A 9,220-nucleotide genomic window follows, 5' to 3' on the forward strand; every position below is an offset into this window, starting at 1 on the left:
GAAATTCTTGCGGCTGGAGATGTCTTCTCCATGCAGAATATGTACTGCAAAGCTACTTTGCATTAAAACCTTTCATGACTAAGGTACCCATTTGGCAATGCATTCAGTTAGTTTTGGTTTAGTCTATAAAAGAATTCTCACCATGTGGTCTTTCAATTTTGCAGAGTGCTTTAAAAAACTACACATATGATTATTTGCAAAGATATCGGGTAAGTTTAATACAACACCTGCTTACTATGTCTAGCCCTAGAGAGCTTGAAGATAGCGGATTGGATGAGCGCACTATTGATCTTACAAAACATGACGTGCCACCACGACAAACCCCTACATCCGATACAATGGAATCACAACGGGCCGAGGGGGTCATATCAGCAGAAGATGAAAGAGCCAAGGATGAGGAAAGGTCAAATGAGCATATGGAAGGTGCTAAGGTACAACCTGAGGAGACAATGAAAGAGCCAAGTCAGCCAGTGGAGGAGCCAAAAGAGCCTATGGCTGAAACCCAAGATGAGGAAAGCAGGCCTATAGATGAGCAAAAGGATATGGATGAGGAAAGCAGGCCTAGGGATGAGCAAAATGATATGGATCAGGCAAGGATGTATGAGGCAAGCCGATCAACCGAGGGAGACGAAAAGACCTTGGAGGAAACCTTGAATGAGGCAGAAAGAGCCATGGGGGAGACCCCTGATGAAGATGTGAATGATGACTATGAAGATAAAGCGGAGGAGAGCAACAACGACATGAACACTACAGAGACCCAGTATGGACCCTTGCTACCTGTAGATACGGTTGTTCCGGTAATGTCTATTCAAGTATGGAAAAATATGTTCAGCTTCTAACTACTTATATGTACTTGTCAACTTTTACAGAGGTTGATTATCTTGGACGTCAATGGATTGCTGCTGATGCGGGTGCCTCTCGGTGACAGAGGACCCTTTGAGGATTTGCAAACGTTTCGGATGGGAACTTGTCGAGTCGTGGTTCGTCCAGGAACCAAGGAATTTATTCAGTTTCTTCTTCCGCGCTTCAGAGTTGCCATATGGTCTTCAATGCAAAGGCAAAACTTGTCGCCACTAGTTGCAATAGTTTGCAGTGTATGCCACGCTCACACGTCAGATTTTGCCTTTTTGTATGATCAAAGAAAATGCGTTACCGTTGAGGGCCACTACCACCCTAAAAAACCACACTTACCTCTTTTGTACAAACCGTTTAGCCAAATCGGTGTACCCTTTGATGCAACTAATACACTACTAATTGATGATACTCCTGAAAAGGGAGAACTAAATCCGTCGGGAACAACTGTCTCACCACCTTCTTTCGAGGGGCATTCCTTCGATTTTTACCTTGAAGACATTCTGATTCCATACTTACAGAAATTGTATCTCAGTCCATTGTTCACGGACGAGTTTGTACTTTCTAATGAATTAAGATGATTCTCCTATCATGTCTTTGTCTTGTCTAACATATATATATATATATATGTATATATATATATATATATATATATATATATATATATATATATATATATATATATATATATATATATAGAGAGAGAGAGAGAGAGAGAGAGAGAGAGAGAGAGAGAGAGAGAGAGAGAGAGAGAGAGAGAGAGAGATTTGACGTGGTAAAGAAATGTATTTCAAGCACACTTTTTCACAGGGCACAATTGAAAAATGAGCTCAATAAACTTCATGTCTTGAAAGTCATTTGTATACACTTGGGTTCACAAGAATATCTGTTACATTGACACTACTTCAACCCGGCCATCCAACTCTTTGCACAAAATATCTTTTTCCCTTCGCCGCATCACCTTACGGCCAGCTAGGAAAAAGGAAAAATCTGATAGATCCTTGTCCATTGACTCTTCAATGATGTCATTTCGCAAATGTTGAAGACTGCATAGCTCCCTTATTGTAACCACCAATAGTAGGCCATGCTCTTTATCAATCACTTCCACATCCACAGTAGGATTATCTTCCAAACCTGCAGAAACCTGGTCCATAGGAATGCACTTACCGTTTAGCATTTGTGATCGCATATACCAAAATGAGAGTAACAGTGATTGGCTTGCAATCATGTACTTGACAACTAGAGTATCAAGCGCGACCTCGCACCGTAAACCAATCTCTTCCTTTGCATACCATCCTTTGTCAAGAAGTTTGTCACAGGATGACTGCTGAAATGACTTGCACATGAACATAGTTTTTGTAACTCGGATGTTGTAGCTATGAAACAACTCTATGAAGAGTGCAACAGGACAGAAGTTTGCAATTCTAACCAGTTTGGTAGGAATAGAGCTACGTAGAGACCTTTGTATATCCTTGTAGAGCTTACTTCGCATTGCCTCCACCATTGTTTCCTCGGGAACTGGCCAATCCACAGTGTTCCAATCGGTTGGTAGAGGCACTTTCACCAACATGCCATTCTTATTCCCTGAGCTGAGTTGGTAAAAGTGGTCATAAAAAAAGATTCCCTCATCAGCCAGTCTTTTGCTGCTCCTCTCTGAGTACTGTAGAGAACCAATGTGGGCATGAACAACATGGAAGAGGCCTATTATGCACTCCACAGGCTCCCATTGCTCATAAGAAGAGGGATAAACATCTGCAATATATATAAGAAGAGTTAAACTAAGAGTATCAATAAGTACAAATGACAAATCTAATGTAATTGAGCTGTGAAGAATGGAGACATTACTCATAACAAGCGGGAGAAACATTGCAAAATATATAAGAAAAGTTATAATGAGAGTATCAGTAAGTTCACATGTCAAGAGTACTTACAATTGCAACGTGGTTGATGTATATCTGATACATTTCCACCGTTTGCTATCACCTCAGGATGGGTAAACACATGCTGAACAAGAACTTCCTTTACAGATCTTTTGCCGATTTCAACTTTGAAATCCAACACTCTGGCCTTCCATGCTGAGCGGTAAACATTGATACCACTAGACCTCTTGGGTCTTCTTGGTTGCATGAGGACCCATGAACCTTTGTTTATCCTTTGTCCAACCCATTGGTTCTCTGCACTTATTGAAGCTGGTATTGTAATTGAGGATATGCTACTACTTGGCCTTCTAGGCAAAGTGCAGTTGTTGGTTGTTGGTGTGAGAGACAGTAAACACCTGGAGCCTCTTGGGCGAGAAGACGTGGACGCCATAGCTCTCAGAGAAAAGCTTTAGTGGAGGGAGATTCACTTTGAAAGCATTCTAATGGAGGGAAAGTGTTTTAGAATTCCAATATCTTGTGCGGGCTTAATGGTCACCCTCCAGTACATTAATGACCATAAGAGAATATCAGAAGTGGGACCACATGCAAGCACCTAAAAGCTCGGTAAAAGGAAGGAAATTACTATGCTACAATCCTAGTTTCGTGAAAGTTTTATGCTATTTTCCTATTTTTTGAGTCTTTCCACGTACTTTCCTACGTAACGTAGCCTTCATGCTCATTGGACGCGCTCTATTTTTCTCTCTCTTCATATGGCCCTCCAAATGACCTCTGAAATTTCCTAATGGGGTCGGACACGAGATTTGGATTCATTGACATTCCCACTGGATATCCCATTGCACTTCATCCTTTGAAACCAGCCAAAATACTCTCTGTGTGACCCAGCCATGTCTCCAAATTTTGCCTTTAGAAAATTAACAACATTAGCCGCACCGTTCATTGACGCCCCATCTAGTTTCAGCTCCTCATGCATTAGTGTTCTCTTGGTGATAGTACCTGCTCCATCGTGATCCCATTTTCCATGTCACGATGTGAAGAAGTTCCATATCATGTGCAAGATTTTCAATTGATGGTACACGGCAACAAAGTAAAAAAAGTCGACGTGCCTTGAATTGTGATGTTGCACCATCTGACCACACCCAATGATATCACAAATGGTGACTTTGATCTTTTAGCCACCTTTCATGAAGCATAAAGCTATGCTGCACAAACAAAGTATCATGCTGCTTATCATTAGATATGTAGAAATGCAGTGTCTTTTGTACGGCACCTCCCGAATTTCTAGCATATGTAATATGCACAAGGATTGTAATGTGTGCTAACCACCAATGCATCGATTGTATTTCATTCTGTAATTTGAATGAATCATTCTCCACAAATTCAATTACGGGTACAACAACATTGCTAGGAAATAGAAGCATGCTTTCTTTAAACTGTTGTGCCTGCAACCAAAAGATGAAGTTGTGCTTGATGGAATATTTCAGATTCTTTGCAAAAAGGCCATGGAAAGAAGCACCTGGCATTCTTTGTAGAACCAAGTCCTTTATTTTCTTTTTGCTTCCATAATCAACCACATGTCCAATGCTAACGTCCATGAACACCTTGATAGACACCTCCTTGCTATTGTTGGAAATCTCATATGGTAGAAGGGCAACGTGGTTATGTCTCATCAAGAATTTTTTTTTTTCGACACACCAGAGGGCCCACAGGGGGAGGTGCTTATCCCTTCCAAATATTAGCCATGTTACATGGTCGGGCAAGGGCCGCGTACCATCGGGCAAGAGTCACGTACCATCTGGCAAGAGCCACGCGTAGGCATCACCATGGCCACCTAATTGATGCACCACATGCTGGGAACGACGGAGAGAACTCGTAGCAACCAGCTAGGAACCTCCTCCTCAGGTGACCCACCCCAGGAGGAGGATGCACTTGAGTGTCCAAGGGCAAGAGCCCTAGCAACATGAACACCAGGTGAGCACAAGGTGTCCCTCTAGAGTGTGACCCAACAGGGGATTTGAACCCACAACCCGTAGGTTGAGAGGCCAAAGCCTTACCGTTAGACCAACTCTTTGGGGACCATCAAGAACATTCTTTGCGTGGAACTCATTGTGTCTTTGGGGACAAAAAATGGATTCCCACAAACTACTTGTGTGCTTCCATACTACATGGTTTGCGTTGCATCATTATTGCTACAACACACGGAACATCTGTAGGTATGAGCTTTTTCATGATGCCCAAAGTGATTTTTTTTGCATGTGATTGAAATCCGCCTTGAGGAATAGCATCTGCACATGATACACACAACAAAAAGTATACCATTAGTTTAGCTTTCAAACAAAGAATGGCTTCAAGGACTCAAAAGACCTAAGAGACAGCTCGATCGTGGGGTGCGCTCATTTGAATCTCTTGTACAGCTCCACGTGAAATATGAAAAAAATGTAGGTTAGAATACTTGAAGATGACACAGAGATGAAAGATTCAAAAGTTACAATAACCAGACCCAAAAATTGATAGTAAAGTACCAAATTTGAAACTAAGAATTCAGCTAGCAAAGAATTCAGCACAATTCTAGCCTCAAAGACTTGGTACTATGCAAATAGTACCCAAGCCATTGTAAAGTACCAAAATGAGTGCTTTGGGTACTGATTAGTCTTAAGTTTTGTAAGGTCATTGGTGGATGAAGTACCAAAGTACCAAAGTATTAATGACTTGGTAATGTAAAAATACTACCCACAACATTGTAAAGTGCCAGGTTTGGAACTCTGGGTACCAATCCCAGGGACTTGATACTGTGCAGATTGCAGAGTACCAGAATTGGTGGTTTGGGTACTGTACATCTCTAAGTTTTGAAGAATCATTTGATGAACTACCAAAGTTCCAAAGAATTAGAAAATTTTGGAGATCTTTTGGAGGGCCTTTTAGTAGATAGAGAGAAAATACCTCCTCCAATGAGAGAAGGGTCAACATTACGTACAAAAATAGGTTGATATTAACAAAAATATGAAAAAAGTATCACTTACTCATTCAATGAGCCAACGATCCTTGAAAAAAGTCACCTTTTTCATTAAAAATGCAATTGTCTATTTCACGAGGTCAGAGTCGCTCATTCAATACGGCTTTCTATATCATTGAAATTAAAAAAAAATACAAAACCGTCAATTAATGTCATAATTTGAAGATTTGGACATTGCCAATGCGTCAAGAATGCCTAAATATCTAACACCCCGAGCGAGAGAAAATGCCAAAAAGACCCTAAAAGGGGTTTTAACCAAATGACGCGCAAAGAGCAATCCAAATTCTTGTGAAATGTCCTTTGCATGCAGTTTGGCTACTTTCTTTTTATGGGCTTATATATATATAAAGGACTATATAAACCTAGGTCTTTTTGAGCACAATGCCAGTGCCCAACATTACCAATATGTATTTTTACTACTGTGCCCAAAAAACCACACCTAGTAAATTGTAGTGAAGATTGACACCATGAGACAAAATAATATATCTTATATTCAAAATAAGTAAATAGCACAAAAAGCACATGTAACTTAAAGTTTCCAACGTGTGCAGGTTTTGGGGGGGTCTTGATTAGTACCTTCCTTTGGATCTGGATGATGCACTCCGTCCTCTTGTTGTCACTTGTGTTTCTTCCTCACGGTATCTGCAATTCCTCATAATGTCTTTACATCCTTTGCATCCTCCACTTTATTTGCGGTTTCCAATTCTGGGATCACAATAAGGTTTGGGGGACAAAAACCAAAATTTGCTCGAACAAAAATGGAACACTACATATATACACTTCATTACCTTCTTGGTTGTCGGTTGAGAGCTTGCTAGAGTCATGTCCAATGGTTTCCTTGCCATGGTTCTCAACCACCAAGGGTTCAGCCTCAGGGTCTTCCACTCTATGCCCACTATTTACAACAGCCTTGCCATGCTGAAATCCCTTGGATGGCTCTATGTTGTTCTCGTCAAGTTCAAACAGTTCTGTATTGTTCTCGTCAAGTTCAAGCAGACGAGAACTTTTGTCAGCATTGGTTTCTGTTAAGAAAAAATCATGTTAAGGGACTTATAACATGACAAGTGGATTTAAGATGAGTATAGTGAACCCACCCTCCAGTTCTGTGTACTCAATTCCCAGTGCCCAGCACTTGGCAATTTCTAGAATCTTTACTGTGCACAATGGGTGAGTGCACTCTGCCATAGTGCCGCATAGAACTACAAAGAAAAATGGGTGATATTTGTGTTGACATTCCAGCAAGAAGACCCATGCCATGTGGTTAGCTGAGAGGGGTTTCCCCCATGCAACACAGTCACCCCCAATACACACAAATGGTTTCAAAACAGAGGCTTTAGTCGACGGTGAAGGGACAATGATGCCTCTACCCTTTTCCCTGGATATATTGGATGGATGTATCCATAAATTCTCTTCGAGACGTCAAGGTTTCTAATTCAAATTCTAAATCCATATTCCTTTGCTGCCAACCATAGCATAAACAACAGCGGAGAGTAAGATCATTTCATGCTTGGATGGACTTAAGTGCACAATCTTGAATGCTTCTATTCAACTTCTTCTAAAGAATATAAAGAAAATTAAAAAATTCTTGAAAAATCTTATCAAAACACTTTCTAGGCATTTCTTAAGGCTTTCTAACCACTTGTTTAGCACTTTTTAACCATCTATTGAGTACCATTGAGCACTTTAGAGCGCCTTCTAACCACCTAGTCACCACTTTCTAAGCACCTAGTTATCACTTTCTTGGCAGCATAAAGCATTTTAAATCACTTTCTAACAACCTATTTAGTAACATTGAGAACTTCAAAGCACTTTCTTACCACCAAGTCACCACTTTGTACTCCTTGTGAGCAGAGAAAGTGCTTCAGAGTGCAGATTGGTTCCTTGAAAGCACTTTGAAGTACTTTCTAAGCACCATTCAACATTGTGGAGCACTTCAAAGAAGTCTCTTCACTCAATCCTTACCACTTGGTGTAAACTTCATAACCACCTAGTAAGCATTTAAGAGCTATGTAAAAGTACTTTCAAGGACCCTTTCACCACTTTCTCACCACTTTTGGGACCATCTATTAAGCCCTTAAGAATACCTTTTAATTCTTTTAAAGCCATTAATAAGTGGCCACTTCCATTAAAAAAACAAATTAGGAATACTGGCCACTTCCATTAATTTTTTTTAAAAAAAAGGAATACTGGCCACTTCCATTAAAAAAAAGGAATACTGGCCTTTAAAAAAAAAAAAACTTAGGAATATCGGCCACTTCCATTAAAAAAATAATAAAAATTGGGAATACCTTTTCACACTTCCATTAAAAAAATAAAAAAAGGAATACCGGCCACTTCCATTAAAAGAAAAAGGAATACTGGCCACTTCCAATTTAAAAAAAAGGAATACCGGCCACTTCCATTAAAAAAAATAAAAAATTTAGGAATACCTTTTTCCACTTCCATTAAAAAAAAGAAATTTAGGAATACTGGCCATTAAAAAAAAAAAGGAATACTGGCCACTTCCATTAAAAAAAAGAAATTAGGAATACTGGCCACTTCCATTAAAAAAAACATTTAGGAATACCTTTTTCCACTTCCATTAAAACAAAAAAAGGAATACTGGCCACTTCCATTAAAAAAAATAAAAATTAGGAATACTTAAAAGGTATTCCTAAGGCTTCAAAAAAATTAAAAGGTGTTCCTAACTCAAAGATTCCTTTAAACTCTATTGTACATAAAGAAGTAAATGACAATCAATATAGATTGTGTAGAAATTTACTTTTGAGCATTTTTTGATATGTCCATTACATTGTTAGTTCTTACCAAGATAGCATTTAACCTATTTAGTTGTATTTTTAATAATGAAACCTCCTTCGAGAGTCGATCTATCTCTTCTTCTAATCTAGAACTTTGAACATATGAAATATCTGCTTGAAAATTATCAACTGAAGACTTCAATGATTCAAATGATTTAGTGACAAAGTCTCTCAAAGATGTCGAATCTTCAACATTTGATCCACGAAGCTGTTTCCAAATCTCTACTAAACATTCATGAAGCTTCTGCATGGTTGTATCGTCCAACGGTATTAATGATACTTGAGATTCAAAGTTCTCTTGACTTTCCATTTTTGCTTTGGGATCTAAACAAAAAGAAGTCGATATGATAAGAGATACTATTTACAATCATATTCAAAGACTTGAGATTTAAAGTACTCTTGAGGTCTAAACATGAATAATTTTTTAATTTGGGATGTAAACAAAAACAAATTGATAAGTCATAAGAGACAAACTTTACAATTAACGGCAATGATTTACAATGCAACAATGTTTATGTTTTTCTTAGAAAATATTGGTATGTAATCATCTCCAATCTGTGCTGTTTCATCACTATCACTATTGGATATCATGATAACATCATGAATGCTTTCATCACTTAATGTTACAATGTTCCATTTTTTTTTGTCGGTGTTATTTTTTTCCAATTATTTCAAAATAT

This window comes from Adiantum capillus-veneris, chromosome 15, assembly GCF_014529385.1.
Source record: "Adiantum capillus-veneris isolate H3 chromosome 15, ASM1452938v2, whole genome shotgun sequence".
NCBI classification, from domain to species: domain Eukaryota; kingdom Viridiplantae; phylum Streptophyta; class Polypodiopsida; order Polypodiales; family Pteridaceae; genus Adiantum; species Adiantum capillus-veneris.